The sequence below is a fragment of the Triticum dicoccoides genome, chromosome 3B (assembly GCF_002162155.2).
Source record: "Triticum dicoccoides isolate Atlit2015 ecotype Zavitan chromosome 3B, WEW_v2.0, whole genome shotgun sequence".
Classification (NCBI taxonomy): Eukaryota; Viridiplantae; Streptophyta; class Magnoliopsida; order Poales; family Poaceae; genus Triticum; species Triticum dicoccoides.
The window spans coordinates 434,736,315-434,758,773 of record NC_041385.1 but is presented as its reverse complement, the minus strand read 5'-3'; positions in this window follow the sequence as shown (position 1 = coordinate 434,758,773).

The following is a 22,459-nucleotide window of genomic DNA, read 5'->3' as shown; positions in this document are numbered from 1 at the left end:
ACTCAGAGAGACCGTGATAGAATTTGGACGGGCTCGTCATGGCATGTTAGTAAACATGCAGTTATACTAGCTGACTTTGAGAATCACATGAGGCCGGATGAGGTTACTTTTGACCGGCTCCACATGCGGGTTCGGGTTTCGAATCTGCCCTACAACCTGAGAGATGATGCTTGGGGCAGTTTGATAGCACAACAGATTGACAAGAATGCAACATCGGTTCACTTCGATCATGTAGGGGCCTATTTGAGAGGTAGAGTCTCCATTGATGTCAACAAGCCTCTTCGGAGGTGGATTTTGATCAATTCGGCAAAGAGGAAGAAGGAAGAATTATATGATATTCAATATGAGCAAGTGCCTCACTTTTGTTTCTCTTGTGGCCGCCTAGGGCATAGCGATCTATTCTGTCCTACACCTGGTCCTAGGAATAATAATGGAGATTTACCTTTTGGACCAAAATTGAGGGCACCGGAAGAGAGGAGGAAATCTACCCCAGGCGAGAAGAGAAGCAAAGACCAGCAACCATGCCCGAGTAGCAAGCAAGAATCCAAGAATTCAAGTAACGTTGGAGATGCTGGAGTGGTGAACTCTCTTGTCAAAACTCACCCTTATGCAAAACGGAAAGAGGCACCAAAGCAGGTCTACCGCTGAGTCGAGCAAACTATCCTCCTAACCGATGGAAAACAAGAGGAACGTGATAACCTGGTTGGTGTTTTGGGAGAGGAAGGAGACGATGATGCCTGGGAACGGAAGGAGTTGGAAAGGGAACCAAAAAAGAAGAGACCCACACCTGAAAACTCGGCAGCAGCTGCGGAGTAGCACTGCCCGTCCTAATGAGTTGTATCAGCTAGAACTGCCGGGGGCTTGGGAACCCCGAGGTAGTTCGCGAGCTTCACAATGTGGTGAAGCAAGAAGGGCCAGCCCTACTCTTTGTTATGAAGACGAAGATCGGGGATGACAGAGTAGAGGATCTGAAGTTTACCTTGGGTTTCTCTGGTTGTTTTGCAGTTAATAGCATCGGTCTCAGTGGAGGCATCAGATTATTTTGGTCCAAGGATGTATCCGTTGAGCTCAAAAACTATAGTTCTGCCCACATTGATGTGTTGGTGCGGAGGACAGATCAAAGCTCGTTCGAGTGGATATTTACTGGGTTCTATGGTGCGCCTAGGGTCGGGGATCGTCATCACAGTTGGCGTCTTGTATGAACCTTGCATGTGTTACCTCAGGAGGCATGGGTGTGCATGGGAGACTTCAATGAAACAATGTACGGTGATGAAAATTTTAGTCGCTCAGCCCGTCCTGAGTGGTAGATGCGGGCGTTTCGAGAAGTCGTGGATGAATGTGTACTCCAACACTTAGGTTGGTTGGGGGTACAATTCACCCGGGACAACCGTCAGTCTAGTGTTGCAGATGTTAAAGCGCAGATTGATAGGGCCTTTGCAAATGAAGAATTCATGCAACAATTTGGGTTCACAAAAGTTTGTCACATCAGCGCTGCAGAATTGGATCACTGTTTTGTACTGTTGGAATATAGAGTGCAGCGTGATGATCATGGACGAAGGGGAGCTAGATCTTTTCGTTATGAGAATGTGTGGCAAACACATTTGGACTACGAGCAAGTAGTGTATGACTGTTGGCGTGGACAACAGCATACACCTGATCTCCAAGGCATTTTTGACTCTTTGACTGCCATGAAGCAGCGGCTTGCATCGTGGGGGGAAAAAAGAGTTCGGCTACCTCGCGAGGATAGTTTGAAAGCTTCAACAGAGACTGGAGAAGTTTCGAAGGCAGTCTATTGGCCGGGGGACATTAGAGGAGGAAGAAAGTACAATAATGAAACTCAGGGAAGCTCTACGACAAGAGGAGATATGGCTTCGTCAATGTTCACATATACATTGGTTGTGTGATGGCGATGGAAATATGGAATACTTCCAAGCACAAGCGAAAAAACAGAGAATGAATAAGATCTTGGGACTGAGGAGGTCCGATGGATCAATGTCCCCTAATCAGAGGAAGATAAGATAGAGATTATGAATTTCTACCAACAATTATACAATTCGCAGGGTCCTACTGATGCCAGCGAGTTGTTATCACATTTGCAAACGCGTGTCACACTGGTGATGAATCAATCTCTAGACAAACTATTCGAACCAGAGGATGTGCACAAGGCCTTGTATAATACGGCGCCAACCAAGGTGCCGGGCGTTTATGGGTTTACCGCCGGATTCTTCCAGAAGCATTGGGATTTACTTCGTGATGAGGTGACTGATGTAGTTCTTGGATTTCTGAATGGAGGAGAGTTGCATGTGGATCTAAATGATACCTCAATCACACTCATACCTTGTTGGGGAACGTAGCATGCAATTTTAAAAAAATCCTACGCTCACGCAAGATCTATCTACGAGATGTATAGCAATGCGAGGGAGAGTGTGTCAATGTTCCCTCGTAGACCGTAAGCGGAAGCATTTCACAACGCGGTTGATGTAGTCGTACACCTTCACGATCCGTCCCGATCAAGTACGGAACGTACGGCACCTCCAAGTTCAGCACACGTTCAGCTCGATGACGTCCTCGCATTCTTGATCCAGGAAGACGGGCGAAGTAGTAGATGAGTTCCGGCAACACGACGGCGTGGTGACAGTGTTGGTGAAGAACAATCTCCGCAGGGCTTGACCTAAGCACTACGTAAACTATGACGTAGGATAAACTAGAGGGGACGGGATTGCCGGCACACAGCTTGGTGAATCGTGATGTGTCTTTGGTGCTAACCCGGCCCCTCTATTTATATGTTGAGCCCCGGGGTCAAAACTTGGAGCCAAAGCCTCCTCAAAGTCGGTTTTGCCCGAAAGGCAAGAGTCCCACTCGAACTTCAGGACCAAATGCTACAATCCTTGGTGTCCGACCTAGATGCCATGGGCCTCGATGTCTGGCCCAGGGCCAGACGCCAGGGTCTCCAGCATTTGGCCTCTGACCTCCACAAAACTTTCTTTTGCACCAACCTATAGCCCCGTGGGCCTGACCCCTTAGCCTAACCATATCATCCAATATATGAATCTTTCCCTCCAGACCATTCCGGAGCTCCTCTTCATGTTTGTGATCTCATCCGGGACTCCAAACAACATTCGGTCACCAACATACATAACTCATATAATACTATATCGTCATCGAACGTTAAGCGTGCGGACCCTACAGGTTCAAGAACTATGTAGACATGACCGAGACATCTCTCCGGTCAATAACCAACAACGGAACCTGGATGCTCATATTGTCTCCCACATATTCTACGAAGATCTTTCTCGGTCGAACCATTATGACAACATACGTTATTCCCTTTTTCATCGGTATGTTAATTGCCCGAGATTCGATCGTCGGTATCTTCATACCTAGCTCAATCACGTTACCGGCAAGTCTCCTTACTCGTTCCTTAATACATCATCCTGCAACTAACTCATTAGTTACTTTTCTTGCAAGGCTTCTTATGATGTGTACTACCAAGAGGTCCTAGAGATACCTCGCCGATACTCGGAGTGATAAATCCTAATCTCGATCTATGCCAACCCAACAAACACCTTCAGAGATACCTGTAGAGCATCTTTATAATCACCTAGTAATGTTGTGATGTTTGATAGCACATAAGGCATTCCTCCGGTATCCGGGAGTTTCATAATCTCATAGTCGAAGGAATATGTATTTGACATGAAGAAAGGGCATATTTCCTTCAGTCTCCCACTTGCACTAGAGTCAATAATCTAGTTCACATCGCCATGTGATTTAACACCAATAGTTCACATCTTTATGTGATTAACACCCATAGTTCACATCGCCATGTGACCAACACCCAAAGGGTTTACTAGAGTCAATAATCTAGTTCACATCGCTATGTGATTAACACCCATAGAGTACTAAGGTGTGATCATGTTTTGCTTGTGAGAGAAGTTTAGTTAACGAGTCTGCCACATTCAGATCCGTATGTATTTTGCAAATTTCTGTGTCTACAATGCTCTGCATGGAGATACTCTAGCTAATTGCTCCCATGTTCAATATGTATCTAGATTGAGACTTAGAGTAATCTAGATCAGTGTCAAAGCTTGCATCGACGTTACTCTTTATGACGAACTCTTTATCACCTCCATAACCGAGAAACATTTCCTTAGTCCTCTTTAAGTACCTAAGGATAATTTTGACCGCTGTCCAGTGATCCACTCCTGGATCACTATTGTACCCCCTTGCTAAACTCATAACAAGGCACACAACTGGTCTGGTACATAGCATGGCATACTTATAGAACCTATGGCTGAGGCATAGGGAATGACTTTCATTCTCTTTCTATCTTCTGCCGTGGTCGGGCTTTGGGTCTTTCTCAACTTTACACCTTGTAATACAGGAAATAACTCCTTCTTTGACTGATCCATTTTGAACTCTTTCAAAATCTTATCAAGGTATGTACTCATGGAAAATCTTATCAAGCGTCTTGATCCATCTCTATAGATTTTGATGCCCAATATGTAAGCAGCTTCACTGAGGTCTTTCATTGAAAAACTTTTATTCAAGTATCCTTTTATGCTATCCAAAAATTCTATATCATTTTCAATCAACAATATGTCATCCACATATAATATTAGAAATGCTACCGAGCTCTGCTACGTCTTGAGCTTGTGTTGGTTTTCCTTGAAGAGGAAAGGGTGATGCAGCAATAGTAGCATAAGTATTTCCCTTAGTTTTTGAGAACCAAGGTATCAATCCAGTAGGAGGCTCCTCAAAAGTCCCACGCACCTACACAAACAAACAAAGAACTCGCAACCAACGCAATAAAGGGGTTGTCAATCCCTTCACGGCCACTTGCAAAAGTGAGATCTGGTAGAGATAGTATGATAAGATAAATATATTTTTGGTATTTTATAATATAGATGCAAAAAGTAAAGATGCAAATAAAAAGTAGATTGAAAGCTTATATATAAAAGATAGACCCAGGGGCCATAGGTTTCACTAGTGGCTTCTCTCAAGATAGCATAAGTATTACGGCGGGTGAACAAATTATTGTCAAGCAATTGATAGAAAAGCAAATAATTATGAGATTATCTAGGCATGATCATGTATATAGGCATGACGTCCGCGACAAGTAGACCGACTCCTGCCTGCATCTACTACTATTACTCCACACATCAACCGCTATCCAGCATGCATCTAGAGTATTAAGTTCATAAGAACAGAGTAACGCATTAAGAAAGATGACATGATGTAGAGGGATAAACTCATGCAATATGATATAAAACCCATCTTTTTATCCTCGAGGGCAACAATACAATACGTGCCTTGCAACCTTTTCTGTCACTGGGTAAGGACACCGCAAGATTGAACCCAAAGCTAAGCACTTCTCCCATGGCAAGAAAGATCAATCTAGTAGGCCAAACCAAACTGATAATTCGAAGAGACTTGCAAAGATAACTCAATCATACATAAAAGAATTCAGAGAAGATTCAAATATTTCTCATAGATAAACTTGATCATAAACCCACAATTCATTGGATCTTGACAAACATACCGCAAAAAGAGTTTACATCGAATAGATCTCCACAAGAGAGGGGGAGAACATTGTATTGAGATCCAAAAAGAGAGAAGAAGCCATCTAGCTAATAACTATGGACCCGAAGGTCTGTGGTAAAATACTCACAACTCATTGGAGGGGCTATGGTGTTGATGTAGAAGCCCTCCGTGGTCGATTCCCCCTCCGGCGGAGCGCCGGCGAAGGCTCCAAGATGGGATATCGCAGATACAGAAGGTTACGGCGGTGGAAATTGTTTTTCGTTGGCTCCCTGGATGTTTTCGGGGTACGGTGGTATATATAGGAGGAGGAAGTACGTCGGTGGCCGCTCGTGGGGCCCAGGAGACAGGGGCTCGCCCAGGAGGGGTGGGCGCGCCCTTCTATCTCCTGGCCACCTCGTTTGCTTCTTGACTTGCACTCCAAGTTCTCCGGATCACGTTCGTTCCAAAAATCACGCTCCTGAAGGTTTCATTCCGTTTGGACTCCGTTTGATATTCCTTTTCTTCGAAATACTGAAATAGGCAAAAAAAACAGCAATACGGGCTGGGCCTCCGGTTAGTAGGTTAGTCCCAAAAATGATATAAATATGTAAAATAAAGCCCATAAACATCCCAAAGGGGTAATATAATAGCATGGAACAATAAAAAATTATAGATACGTTGGAGACGTATCAAGCATCCCCAAGCTTAATTCCTACTCGTCCTCGAGTAGGTAAATGATAAAAACAGAATTTTTGATGTGGAATCCTACCTAGCATAATTCTCAATGTAATTTTGTTTATTGTGGCATGAATGTTCAGATCCAAATGATTCAAAATAAAAGTTCATATTGACATAAGAAATAGTAACACTTCAAGCATACTAATCAAAGCAATCATGTCTTCTCAAAATAACATGGCTAAAGAAAGTTATCCCTACAAAATCGTATAGTCTGGCTGTTGCTCTATCTTAATCACACAAAGTATTTAATCATGCACACCCCGATGACAAGCCAAGCAATTATTTCATAACTTAGTAATCTCAATCTTTTTCAACTTTCACGCAATACATGAGTGTGAGCCATGGACATAGCACTATATGTGGAATAGAATGGTGGTTGTGGAGAAGACAAAAAAGGAGAAGATAATCTCACATAACCTAGGCGTATCAACTAGTTATGGAGATGCCCATTAATAGATATCAATGTGAGTGACTAGGGATTGCCATGCAACGGATGCACTAGAGCTATAAATGAATGAAAGCTCAACAAAAGAAACTAAGTGGGTGTGCATCCAACTCGCTTGCTCACGAAGACCTAGGGCATTTTGAGGAAGCCCATCATTGAAATATACAAGCCAAGTTCTATAATGAAAAATTCCCACTAGTATATGGAAGTGACAACATAGGAGACTCTCTATCATGAAGATCATGGTGCTATTTTGAAGCACAAGTGTGGTAAAAGGATAGTAGCATTGTCCCTTCTCTCTTTTTCTTTTGTTTTATTCTTTTATTTTTTTTCTCTTTTTTTTCTTTTTTTCTTTGGCCTTTCTTTTTTTGGCCTTTCTCTTTTTTTTCTTTTGTAAAGTCCGAAGTCTCATCCCGACTTGTGGGGGAATCATAGTCTCCATCATACTTTCCACACTGGGACAATGCTCTAATAATGATCATCATCACACTTTTATTTACTTACAACTCAAGACTAGAACAAAATATGATTCTATATGAATGCCTCTGGCGGTGTACTGGGATATGCAATGAATCAAGAGTGACATGTATGAAAATTATGAAGGTGGCCTTGCCACAAATACGATGTCAACTACATGATCATGCAAAGAGCAATATGACAATGATGATGTGTGTCATATAAACAGAATGATGGAAAGTTGCATGACAACATATGAGACTCTCTATATGAAGAACATGGTGCTACTTTGAAGCACAAGTATGGAAAAAGATAGTAACATTGTCCCCTTTTTTATTTTCTTTTTTTGGGCCTTTCTTTTTTTTATTTGGCCTTTCTTTTTTTATTTGGCCTTTCTCTTTTTTTTATTTGGCCTTTTTTTATTTGGCCTTTTGTTATTTGGGGACAATGCTCTAATAATGATGATCATCACACTTCTATTTATTTACAACTCATGAATTACAACTCAATACTAGAACAAGATATGACTCTATATGAATGCCTCCGGCGGTGTACCGGGATGGGCAATGAATCAAGAGTGACATGTATGAAAAATTATGCATGGTGGCTTTGCCACATATACGATGTCAACTACATGATCATGCAAGGCAATATGACAATGATGATGCGTGTCATGATGATGAACGGGATGGTAGAAAGTTGTGTGGCAATATATCTCGGAATGGCTATGGAAATGCCATAATAGGTAGGTATGGTGGCTGTTTTGAGGAAGGTATATGGTGGGTGTATGGTACCAGCGAAAGTTGCGCGGCACAAGAGAGGTTAGCAATGGTGGAAGGGTGAGAGTGCGTATAATCCATGGACTCAACATTAGTCAAAAGAATGCATATACTTATTGCAAAAATCTACAAGTCATCAAAAACAAAGTATTACACGCAAGCTCCTAGGGGGATATATTGGTAGGAAAATACCATTGCTCGTCCCCGACCGCCACTCATAAGGAAGACAATCAATAAATAAAATTGTGCTCCAACTTCATCACAAAGCGGTTCACCATACGTGCATGCTACGAGAATCACAAACTTCAACACAAGCATTCTTTAAATTCATAATCACCCAACTAGCATGACTTTTAATATCACTACCTCCATACCTCAAAACAATTATCAAGTATCAAATTGATCATAGTATCCAATTCACTTCCTATGATAGTTTTTATTATACCCAACTTGGATGCTTACCATTCTAGGACCAATTTTATAACCATAGCAAATACCATGATGTTCTAAGAGACTCTCAAAATAATATAAGTGAAGCATGAGAGACTAGCAAATTCTACAAAATTAAGCAACCGCCGTGCTCTAAAAGATATAAGTGAAGTACTAGAGCAAAAACTATCAAGCTCAAAAGATATAAGTGAAGCACATAGCATATCCTAACAAATTCAATCAAGTGGGCTTCTCCCAAAAGGTGTGTACAGCAAGGATGATTGTGGTAAACTAAAAATCAAACACTAATATAATACATGACGCTCCAAGCAAAACACATATCATGTGGCGAATAAAAATACAGCTCCAAGTAAAGTTACCAATGAACAAAGACGAAAGAGGGGATGCCTTCCCGGGGCATCCCCAAGCTTAGGCTTTTATCTATCCTTGAATATCTTGGGGTGCCATGGGCATCCCCAAGCTTAGGCTCTTTCCACTCCTTATTCCATAGTCCATCAAAGCTTTACCCAAAACTTGAAAATTTCACAACACAAAACTCAACAGGAAATCTTATAAGCTCCGTTAGTGAAAAAAAACAAAACCACCACATAAGGTACTGTAATGAACTCATTCTTTATTTATTTTGGTGTTAAACCTGCTGTATTCCAAGTTCTCTATGGTTAATACCACTTAATACTAGCCATAGATGCATCAAAATAAGCAAACAACACAAGAAAAATAGAATCTGTCAAAAACAAAACGATCTGTAGTAATCTGTAACTAACACAAACTTCTAGAACTCTAAAAATCCTACCAAAATAGGAAGTCCTGCAAAATTTGTCTATTGATCAGAAGCAACAAGAATCAACGCGAAAGCACGTTTCTGTGATTTAAGAAAACTAATTTCATGCGTGCAAGGTTTATGTTTTTCAGCAGAATCAAATTAACTATCGTCATAGGTTATCCTATAGGTTCTACTTGGCACAAACACTAATTAAAACATAAAAACACATCTAAACAGAAGATAGATAAAGAATTTATTACTAAACAGAAACAAAAACAAAAAACACAAATAAAATTGGGTTGTCTCCCAACTAGCGCTATTGTTTAACGCCCCTAGCTAGGCATAAAAGCGAAGATAGATCTAAGTAGTGCCATCTTTGGCACTCAATTCATAAGTAGATCGTATGATAGATTCATAAGGTAATTTGACTTTCCTTCTTGGAAAATTCTCCATGCCTTTCTTTAATGGAAATCGGAATCTAATATTCCCTTCCTTCATATCAATAATTGCGCCAATCGTTCTAAGGAAAGGTCTACCAAGAATAATAGGGCAAGAAAGATTGCAATCTATATCAAGAACGATAAAATCTACGGGCACTAAATTTCTATTTGCAACAATGAGAACATCATTGATCCTTCCCATTGGCTTTTTAATGGTGGAATCCGCAAGGTGCAAATTTAAAGAGCAATCATCAAGATCATGGAAACCTAGAATATCACATAAAGTTTTCAGAATCATGGAAACACTAGCACCCAAATCACACAAAGCAAAACATTCATGATCTTTAATTCTAATCTTTATAGTAGGTTCCCACTCATCATTAAGTTTTCTAGGCATACAAACTTCCAAATTAAGCTTTTCATCATAAGATTGCATCAAGGCATCAACGATATGTTTGGTAAAAACTTTATTTTGATTATAAGCATGAGGAGAATTAAGAACGGATTGCAACAAGGAAATACAACTTTCTAAAGAACAATTATCATAATCAAATTCCTTGAAATCCGAGATAGTGGGTTCAATACTATTTAAATTCATGACCTCTCCAATCCCACTTTTACCAAATTTAACATCAAGATCTAAAAACTTCGAATTCTTTGGACGCCTTCTAACTAAAGTTGACTCATCTCCAGTCCCATTATTATCAAGATTCATATTGCAAAACAAAGATCTAATAGGAGACACATCAATAACTTTAAGATCTTCATCATTATTTTCATTGAAACTAGAAAAACATGCCTTTACAAAGCAATCTTTCTTAGCACGCAATCTAGCGGTTCTTTCCTTGCACTCATCAATGGAAATTCTCATTGCTTTGAGAGACTCATTGATATCATGCTTAGGAGAAGTAGATCTAAGTTTGAGAGAATCAACATCAAGCGAAAGTCTATCAACGTTCCTAGCCAAATCATCAACTTTGAGCAATTTTTCTTCAAGCAAAGCATTAAAATTCTTTTGAGAAATCATAAATCCTTTCACACTATTCTGAAAATCAGAGGGCATCTTATTAAAATTACCATAAGAATTACTGTAGGAATTTCCATAATTATTAGAGGAATTACTAGGGAACGGTTTAGAATTAAAGTTTCCTCTCTAAGCATTGTTTCAAAACTGTTCCTACCAACAAAATTCACACCCATAGATTCATTATTATTCTCAATCGAAGTAGACAAAGGCATATCATTGGGATCAAGAGGAGTATTTTTAGTAGCAAATAACTTCATAAGTTCATCCATCTTTCCACTATAAACATTGATTTCTTCTATAGCATGCAATTTTTTACTAGAAGATCTTTCGGTGTGCCATTGAGAATAATTAGCCATAATATTATCAAGAAGTTTTGTAGCATCTCCTAACGTGATTTCCATAAACGTGCCTCCCGCGGCCGAATCTAAAAGATTTCTAGAAGTAAAGTTCAAACCGGCATAAATTTTTTGTATGATCATCCATAAATTCAAACCATGAGTAGGGCAATTGCGAATCATCAATATCATTCTTTCCCAAGATTGGGCAACATGCTCATGATCAAGTGGGGGAGAGGAAAACAAGAGGCACATGGCAAATAATGTAAATGAGAGGGAGATGAGTTTGTGATGGGTACTTGGTATGTCTTGACTTAAGCGAAGACCTCCCCGGCAACGGTGCCAGAAATCCTTCTTGCTACGTCTTGAGCTTGTGTTGGTTTTCCTTGAAGAGGAAAGGGTGATGCAACAATAGTAGCGTAAGTATTTCCCTCAGTTTTTGAGAACCAAGGTATCAATCTAGTAGGAGGCTCCTCAAAAGTCCCACGCACCTACACAAACAAACAAAGAACTCACAACCAACACAATTAAGGGGTTGTCAATCCCTTCACGGCCACTTGCGAAAGTGAGATCTGATAGAGATAGTATGATAAGATAAATATATTTTTGGTATTTTATAATATAGATGAAAAAAGTAAAGATGCAAATAAAAAGTAGATCGAAAGCTTATATGATAAAAGATAGACCCGGGGCCATAGGTTTCACTAGTGTCTTCTCTCAAGATAGCATAAGTATTACGGTGGGTGAACAAATTACTGTCGAGCAATTGATAGAAAAGCGAATAATTATGAGATTATCTAGGCATGATGATGTATATAGGCGTCATGTACGCGACAAGTAGACCGACTCATGCCTGCATCTACTACTATTACTCTACACATCGACCGCTATCCAGCATGCATCTAGAGTATTAAGTTCATAATAACATAGTAACTCATTAAGAAAGATGACATGATGTAGAGGGATAAACTCATGCAATATGATATAAACCCCATCTTTTTATCCTCGATGGCAACAATACAATACGTGCCTTGCAACCCTTTCTGTCACTGGGTAAGGACACCGTAAGATTGAACCCAAAGCTAAGCACTTCTCCCATGGCAAGAAAGATCAATCTAGTAGGCCAAACCAAACTAATAATTCGAAGAGACTTGCAAAGATAACTCAATCATACATAAAAGAATTCAGAGAAGATTCAAATATTTCTCATAGATAAACTTGATCATAAACCCACAATTCATTAGATCTTGACAAACATACTGCAAAAAGAGTTTACATCGAATAGATCTCCACAAGAGAGGGGGAGAACATTGTATTGACATCCAAAAAGAGAGAAGAGCCATCTAGCTAATAACTATGGACCCGAAGGTCTTTGGTAAAATACTCACAACTCATTGGAGGGGCTATGGTGTTGATGTAGAAGCCCTCCGTGGTCGATTCCCCCTCCCGCGGAGCGCCGGCGAAGGCTCCAAGATGGGATCTCGTGGATACAGAAGGTTACGACGGTGGAAATTGTTTTTCGTTGGCTCCTTGGATGTTTTCGTGGTATGTAGGTATATATAGGAGGAAGAAATACGTCGATGGCCGCTCGTGGGGCCCAGGAGACAGGGGGCGCACCCAGGAGGGGTGGGCGCGCCCTCCTATCTCCTGGCCGACTCGTTTGCTTCTTGACTTGCACTCCAAGTTCTCCGGATCACGTTCGTTCCAAAAATCACGCTCCCGAAGGTTTCATTCCGTTTGGACTCCGTTTGATATTCCTTTTATTCGAAATACTGAAATAGGCAAAAAAACAGCAATACGGGCTGGGCCTCCGGTTAGTAGGTTAGTCCCAAAAATGATATAAATATGTAAAATAAAGCCCATAAACATCCAAAAGGGGTAATATAATAGCATGGAACAATAAAAAATTATAGATACGTTGGAGACGTATCAAGCTCCTACCCATTTTCTTGTAAATACAGGCTTCTCCGAAAGTGTGTATAAAACCATATGTTTGATCACCTCATCAAAGTGTGTATTCCAACTCCGAGATGCCTGCACCAGTCCATAGATGGATCGTTGGAGCTTGCACACTTTGTTAGCACCTTTAGGATCGACAAAACCTTCTGGTTGCATCATATACAACTTTTCTTTTAGAAATCCATTAAGGAATGCAGTTTTGACGTACATTTGCCAGATTTCATAATCATAAAATGTGGCAATTGCTAACATGATTCGAACAGACTTAAGCATCACTACGGGTGAGAAAGTCTCATCGTAGTCAACTCCTTGAACTTGTCGAAAACCTTTTGCGACAAGTCAAGCTTTATAGATAGTAACATTACCATCAGCCCCAATCTTCTTCTTGAAGATCCATTTATTCTCTATGGGTCGCCGATCATCGGGCAAATCCACCAAAGTCCACACTTTCTTCTCATACATGGATCCTATCTCAGATTTCATGGCCTCGAGCCATTTATCGGAATCTGGGCTCATCATAGCTTCTTCATAGTTCGTAGGTTCGTCATGGTCAAGTAACATGACTTCCAGAACAGGATTACCATACCACTCTGGTGCAGATCGTGCTCTGGTTGACCTACGGGGTTCAGTAGTAACTTGATCTTAAGTTTCATGATCATCATCATTAGCTTCCTCTCTATTTGGTGTAGGCATCACGGGAACGGATTTCCCAGATGAGCTACTTTCCAAATTGAGAGAAGGTACAATTACCTCATCAAGTTCTACTTTCCTCCCACTCACTTCTTTCGAGAGAAACTCCTTCTCTAGAAAGGTTCCATTCTTGGAAACAAAGATCTTGCCTTCGTATCTGTGATAGAAGGTGTACCCAATTGTTTCCTTAGGGTATCCTATGAAGACGCACTTCTCTAATTTGGGTTCAAGCTTATAAGGCCGAAGCCTTTTGACATAAGCATCTCATCCCCAAGCTTTAAGAAACGACAACTTAGGTTTATTGCCAAACCACAGTTCATACGGTGTCGTCTCAACGGATTTAGATGGTGCCCTATTTAACATGAATGCAGCTGTCTCTAATGCATAACCCCAAAATGATAGTGGTAAATCGATAAGAGACATCATAGATCGCACCATATCTAACAAAGCACGGTTACGACGTTCGAACACACCATTACGCTATGGTGTTCCACGTGGCATGTGATACGTCTCCAACGTATCTATAACTTTTGATTGTTCCATGCTGTTATATTATCATTCTTGGATGTTTTACAATCATTTTATAGTCATTTTATATCATTTTTTGGTACTAACCTATTGGCATAGTGCCCAGTGCTAGTTGCTATTTTCTGCAAGTTTTTTACATCGCAGGAAATCAATATCAAACGGAGTCCAAACGCAGTGAAACTCCTGGAGGATTTTTTTGGGACAGAAGACATCCAGTGGGCCAAGAAAGCACATGTGGGGTGGCTCGAGGGGAGCAGCACCCACCAGGGAACGCTAGGAGGCCCAGGCGCCCCCTGGTGGGTTGTGCCCACCTCGGATGCCCCCTGAACCGCCTCTTTGCTCTATAAATACCCCAATATTCTAGAAACCCTAGGGGAGTCGACGAAAATCAATTCCAGCTATCATAGAGTCCAGAATCACCAGATCCAATCTAGACACCATCACGGAGGGGTTCAACACTTCCATTGGTGCCTCTCCGATGATGCGTGAGTAGTTCTTTGTAGACCTACGGGTCTGTAGTTAGTAGCTAGATGGCTTCCTCTCTCTCTCTCTTGATTATCAATACAATGGTCTCTTGGATATCCATATGATGTAAGTCCTTTTGCGGTGTGTTTGTTGGGATTCGATGAACTTTGAGTTTATGATCAGATCTATGTTTTTATCCATGAAAGTTATTTGAGTCTTCTTTGATCTCTTATATGCATGATTGCTTATAGCCTCGTATTTCTTCTCCGATATTTGGGTTTTGTTTGGCCAACTTGATCTATTTATCTTGCAATGGGAAGAGGTGCTTTAAAGTGGGTTCGATCTTAAGGTGCTTGATCCCAGTGACAGAAGGGGAACCGACATGTATGTATTGTTGCTACTAAGGATAACAAGATGGGATCTATATCTTCGCAATAGATAAACGATCTTGTCTACATCATGTCATCGTTATTATTGTATCACTCTGTTTTTCCATGAACTTAATACACTAGATGCATGCTAGATAGCGGTTGATGTGTGGAGTAATAGTAGTAGATGCGGGCAGGAGTCGGTCTACTAATCTTGGATGTGATGCCTATATAATGATCATTGCCTGGATATCGTCATGATTATTCAAGTTCTATCAATTGCCCAAGAGTAATTGTTTTCCCACCGTTTGATATTTTTCTTGAGAGAAGCCACTAGTGAAACCTACGACCATCGGGTCTCTTTTCATCATATTTTCCTTTGTGATCTATTTTCCTTTGCATTTATTTTCAGATCTATTAAACCAAAAATACAAAAATACATTGCTGCAATTTATTTGTTCCGCGATCTATTTATCCTATCTACCACTTTTACCTCATGTTATTTTCCTATGTTGTGGAGTCGTACCCGAAAGGGATTGACAACCCCTTTAACACGTCGGGTTGCGAGTATTTGTTATTTGTGTGCAGGTGTTGTTTACGTGGTGTGAGGAGGTTCTCCTACTGGTTCGATAACCTTAGTCTCATCATCGAGGGAAATACCTACCGTCGCTATACTGCATCATCCCTTCCTCTTTGGGGAAATACCGATGTAGTTCTAGCAGGCATCAAAAGGAATCTCTGGCGCCCTTGCCGGGGAGGATCTTGAACATCAACCAGGTTCCTAATCACAAATCTCATCTCCTCGCAATTTACATTATTTTCCATTTGCCTCTCGTTTTACTCCCCCCCACTTCACAAAAAAATTGCCATTTTATTCGCCCTCTTTTTCGTTCGTCGTTTTCTCGTCATATCTCTTATTTGCTTGAACTTGTCATCATGAGTGACTTTGGTATGGAAGAAATAGATGATGGCCTAACTCCTAAAATTGAGCGTACAAGTAATCTGGATGCCAAAACTTTTGTCTTGGGGCAAGGGAATTTTATGGGAAAAGAACATATCCAAGAATGTTTCAATCTAGACACCGTCATGGAGGGGTTCACCACTTCCATTGGTGCCTCTCCTATGATGCGTGAGTAGTTCTTTGTAGACCTACGGGTCCATAGTTAGTAGCTAGATGGCTTCCTCTCTCTCTCTCTTGATTATCAATACAATGGTCTCTTGGATATCCATATGATGTAAGTCCTTTTGCAGTGTGTTTGTTGGGATCCGATGAACTTTGAGTTTATGATCAGATCTATGTTTTTATCCATGAAAGTTATTTGAGTCTTTTTTGATCTCTCATATGCATGATTGCTTATAGCCTCGTATTTCTTCTCTGATAAAAGTATTGATGATATTCCTATACTTAAAAGAACTAAATATTATGCGGAAGCTATTTCGGCACTTGTTCTGAAACTTGAAACTAGATTTATTCATACTCATCCTACCTTGCAAAGATTGTTCTATGAGTTGCCTGTTATAAAGGATCCTAAAGCTAAAAAGTTAGCCACTCTTGTTTTGATGAGTGAATTTGACTATATAACTCGGGGAAGCTAGGGAAATCTTTGATTTTTATGGCATGAATCATGAAAAACCCGTGATTGATGAAATTCTTTATGATAGTGATTATGATTTAAGACATTTTCTTGGATATAACCAAATATTTGATGGAGATAACCAAATCTTTCATGAGAATCTTAAAAAGCAAGTCCCCGTTTTAGATATGATCCAACAAGTTTTTAACGATGTTAATCAACACTATTCTTGGATCACTGCCGGAAATCAAAGGGGATATGATAAAAAGCAATTTCATAGTGCTAAATTTTCCATGGATAATGTGTTATATATTTTATTTACAAAACCTTCCGATACAAATACCTCCAAGGGAAACATGGATAAGGAAGACAACACTTAGATCCTACGCGTTATGCCTAGCTAGGGGCGTAAGACGATAGCGCTTGTTGGGAGGCTACCCAATGAATAAAATCTATTTTTGATTTTTGCTTTATGTTCTTGTGTGTTAGCGCAATTATGCTACTGTTATGATTGTGTTTTTATGTCTTAATTAGTGTTTGTGCCAAGCAAGACCTTTAGGAAGACTTGGGTGAAAGTTGATTTGATCTTCCTAAAAACAGAAACTTTTACACGCACGAGATTATTTTTCGTTTTTAACATAAGAGAGATTTTGAGTTGATTCTTTTTGCAGAAGATTAATAGACAAATTCCTCATGTCCACCAATTTATTTTCAAAATTTTGGAGTTGCAGAAGTATTCGAATTATTCAGATTGCTACAGACTGTTCTATTCTTGATAGATTCTGTTTTCTTTGCGCTGTGTGCTTGTTTTGATGATTCTACGGTTTTCTTTGATGAATTTTTGCCATAGAAAAGTTGGAATACAGTAGATATAATGCAAAATAATAATAATAATAGGTTTTCTACAGTACCTATAGCAGTGGTTTGGTTTCTTATACTAACGGATCTCACAAAGGTTTTGTTTGAGTTTTGTGTGATTGAAGTTTTCAAGTTTTGGGTGATCTTACGATGGATGAAGGAATAAGGTTAGCAAAATGCTAAGCTTGGGGATGCCCGAGGCACCCCAAGATAATATTCAAAGAAGTAGCAAGCAACTAAGCTCGGGGTTGCCCCCGAGTGGCATCCCCGCTTTCTTCTAACAACCATCGGTACTTTAGTTGAAACTATATTTTTATTCGTCGCATAATATGAGTTTTCTTGGAGCGTCTTGTATGATATGAGTCTTTGCTTGTTTTGATTTGTGTCTTAAGTGTTGAATCCTTGCTGGACACACCCTTTTGAGAGAGCCAAAAATTATGCTATGCTTGCTCCTATGCTTCACTTGAATTTTTAGAGCCATAGATTTGCTCTAGTGCTTCACTTATATCTTTTTGAGCATGGTGTGCTTTGTTATTTTTTAAGAAATTCTCTCTTGTTTCACTTAGATTATTTTGAGAGAAAGAATTTTATTTTGCTCATGATCTTCACTTATATTTTTTTGAGCTTATCAAAAGCAACATATGAAAATAGTCCCAAAGTGATAGATATCCAAGGAGGATATAATAAAAACTTTCATGAAGATCATTGGACAAAATAAACTTGATTCTTAGTAATGGTTTTGAGATATGACGATGTGATATGTGAGTTATGTTGATGAGTAATCGTGCTTTAGTAAGAACATTGATGTTAAGGTTTGTGATTCCCTATGCAAGCACGAAAGTCAATAGTTATGCAATGAAATTTACATCCTACCTATGGTGCATTATTCTGTGTTACTTATGCTTAATGCTTGGGTACGAGATTTTTCATTTTTTGGTTGGTCGCTTCTCAATCTTTTTGCTAGCCTTCATTTTGCACTAAGTATGATCACTACTTGTGCATCCAAAACCCTTTAAACCAGTTTTTCCTTATGAGTCCACTATACCTACCTATATGCGGTATTTCCATGCCATTCTAAGCAAATTTGCATGTGCCATCTCTAATTTTCAAAACAAATTTCTCTTTTGTGTGCTCTACCGCTCGTGAGGCGGTGAAGGGTGACCAATATTTTCCATGCTAGATGTGTTATTCTCATGATGAGTGTTTATTCACTTGTCATTGCACGAGAGTATGGCAAAGGTATTAGGGATGCCCAGTTCCGAAATGAAAAATTAATTTACTTTATGTTTTCAAATAATAAATTCCTTGGAAAGTGTTGGTATGGAGGGCAACCCTGGATTCGGCTAGCCATGGAAAGTGAAAGTAACGGTGGAAAAAGGAATAAACTTTATTTTCTGTTTGGGAACCGCCTATGATGTATCTAGCATGGAAAGTGTTGGGATGCTCCAAGTCATTTTCGTTGGTGGGAAAAGTATGCCTCTCAAAAATATTTTTTATCTCTTAGTTTAAGCTTTGAGCTGTGGCACCTCTACAAATCCCTACTTCCCTCCGCGAAGGGCCTTTATTTTACTTATGCAATTTTTATTTTGAATTTTAGTCTCCATCTTCTCTTATAAAGCTCCAACTAAGGGGTACTATGATCGCATTTGATCATTGGGTGTAGCTAATATTCGAGTGTGTTTCATGAATGGATCAATAATTGAGCATGATGGGCTAGGGATAACTTGCTTTAGTGTTGATATTTTGAAATACATGGTTGCTTGTTGGTATTGCTTGAGTTTTAAAGTCTTCATGTCAAAACTAGACTATTGCTTTGAATCATATAAAAGTCCATGTGTTCATGCTATAAAGAAAAGAATTGTGATGAACATGTTATGCAGCATTCCACATAAAAAATTCTGTTTTTATCATTTACCTACTCGAGGACGAGCAGGAATTAAGCTTGGGGATGCTGATACGTCTCTAACGTATCTAATTTTTTTGATTGTTCCATGCTGTTATATTATCATTCTTGGATGTTTTACAATCATTTTATAGTCATTTTATATCATTTTTTGGTACTAACCTATTGACATACTGCCCAGTGCCAGTTGTTGTTTTCTGCATGTTTTTTACATTGCAGGAAATCAATATCAAACGGAGTCCAAACGCAGCGAAACTCCTAGAGGATTTTTTTGGGCCAGAAGACATCCAGTGGGCCAAGAAGGCACCTGGGGGTGGCTCGAGGGGAGCAGCACCCACCAGGGTGCGCCAGGAGGCCCAGGCGCACCGTGGTGGGTCGTGCCCACCTTGGGTGCCCCCTGAACCGCCTCTTTGCTCTATAAATACCCCAATATTCCAGAAACCCTAGGGGAGTCGATGAAAATCAATTCCAGACGTCGAAGAGTCCAGAACCACCAGATCCAATCTAGACGCCATTATGGAGGGGTTTACCACTTCCATTGGTGCCTCTCCGATGATGCGATATTAGTCCTTTGTAGACCTACGGGTCCGTAGTTTGTAGCTAGATGGCTTCCTCTCTCTCTTGATAATCAATACAATGGTCTCTTGGAGATCCATATGATGTAAGTCCTTTTGCGGTGTGTTTGTTGGGATCCAATGAACTTTGAGTTTATGATCAGATCTATGTTTTTATCCATGAAATTTATTTGAGTCTTCTTTGATCTCTTATATGCATGATTGCTTATAGACTCATATTTCTTCTCTGATATTTGGGTTTTGTTTGGCCAACTTGATCTATTTATCTTGCAATGGGAAGGGGTGCTTTATAGTGGGTTCGATATTAGAGTGCTTGATCCCAGTGACAGAAGGGGAACCGACACATATGTATCGTTGCTACTAAGGATAACAAGATGGGATCTATATCCTCGCAATAGATAAACAGATCTTATCTACATCATGTCATCATTCTTATTGCATTACTTCGTTTTTCCATGAACTTAATAAACTAGGACTAGTGCAGTACCAGGCTTTAGCATCGGTTCGTAATGGCCTTTAGTGCCGGTTCGGCAAACGGCACTAAAGAGTGGGGACTAAAGGTCCCCCCCTTTAGTACCGGTTCGTCACGAACCGGCGCTAAAGTGCCTCCACGTGGCACGAGCGAGGCCCGGGTGCGTGTAGGACATTAGTACCGGTTGGTAACACCAACCGGTACTAAATATTTGGGCATGTTTTGTTTTTTCCCTTTAATTTTGTGTTTTAAATTTAATTTAGTGATTGTTTTACATTATAATGAGTTGTTAAGTCATTAGGTGAAAGTACCGCAGATTAGTTTCGACTGGATGCATGTGGATCCTAGCTAAGTGATCAAGTATATGCCATATCCGTATTAGGTGATCAAGTATAATATGGATATGGCATATATATACTTGATCACTTAGCTAGGATCCATCCAGCTGAAACTAATCTGCGGTTTCTTTCATAAATGATATAATAACTCATCATCATCATCATCATATTAATATAAAAACTCTTGCATCATATCATCAACATGAGCATACTAGCTAGCTAAAAATCATCATAGTCGTCATTACCACTATTTAATCATCATAGTCATTACCGATCTAATCACCACCAACACTAGCTTAAAGAAGAAACATTCACTTGTACCAGAAGCAAAAATATCATCGAGTTCAACATGGTCATGATATTATAAGCGGTCATAACACCACAAAAGCAAATCACTCTTTGAGATTAAGTTCAGGATGAAGAACACGGACATGAGAGGACAAGTACTAAGAGCATGAACTAGCTAAATCACTCCTGCTGCTCTCTCTCAGGTAAAATATCATAGAACATGTATAGCTCTCCTGATTCATCATACTGGAGCATGCAGATGAACCTGTCTCCTAATCATGGGTTGTGCTTATCATTGCTGTCCCTAGTACTTCTCTGCGATTGTTAACAATTTTCCTCCAATCTTTCACTATTAAGCAATCAACGCTTCTAGAAATCCTGAATGCACTCATGTGCAATGCAAGATATCTTGGTCGTAAGCTAACAATTGACATGCGACCTTTAGTCTTGATCAACTGAGGCACAACTGTCATCGGGAGTCCCTGTTGAAGAACATCGTATAGTAATTATTATACTTAGCAATGAAAGTTTAGCAAAAAAATTATGTATGCAAAAGATGCACTGAGGACAAATAGTAAAAATCTTACCATCATTCCTAAATAGATGTGACCGTAGTTCAATACGATGACTATTGGTCGCACGTTTTGAGTACTAACATTTCTAAGTGCAGGAAGAAAATATGTCTTGACAGTATGAAGATCCGCAAGGCATGAAACATAATGACTTATCTCCTCGCAGTTTAGTTCAGCTCCGGGACAGTAGTAGGTCCTGTCTACCAAGCGCCGGACATGTTTGCTTGAATGGAAATAAGCTGTCAATAGAAATTAGTTGTCAACTATTTTTGAATAAACAATATCAAAGACATAAATATGGTTGAGAAGAACTCACATAATGGTAGAACTGGAGGCGTCTGCACATCGACCCAGATGTCTCTATTACCTTCAATATCATCTTCCGGACGAATATCAAAGGTGATAACCATATCAGGCTCAAATGCATAAGCCTTGCATAGTGCTTGCCAAGTTTTGCATTCAAAATAGGTGTATGTGTCTGCATTGTATACTTTGATGTTGAAAGTATAACCATGCTCAGTTTTCAGGTAAACTCTCTTTACCTCCATAGTTTCCATAGCATTGAAACCTATCTTATCCAAGACAAAAATTCTTGCATGGCAGGGGATGGGCTAGTAGAATAGAGAAAATAAAAAATTATAAGTTGAAGAAAATGAAGCATATATAAGTCATGCTTAACTACGAAAAAAGACTTGCCGTTGTGACTTACTGTATCGAATTCGAAGGTCTCATCCAGCTTGATGCTGAATCGCCTATCATCAACAAGGAAATTTCAGTCGCACAGGCCGTGCTGGTCTTCACAGTATTCGCACATAATGAAATCTTTTGCGCCGTCAAACGACATTTCCTATGTTCATATAGGTGAAACATTAAACACTTACTAATTCTATTAATTCAACTAATTCAACTACTTTTA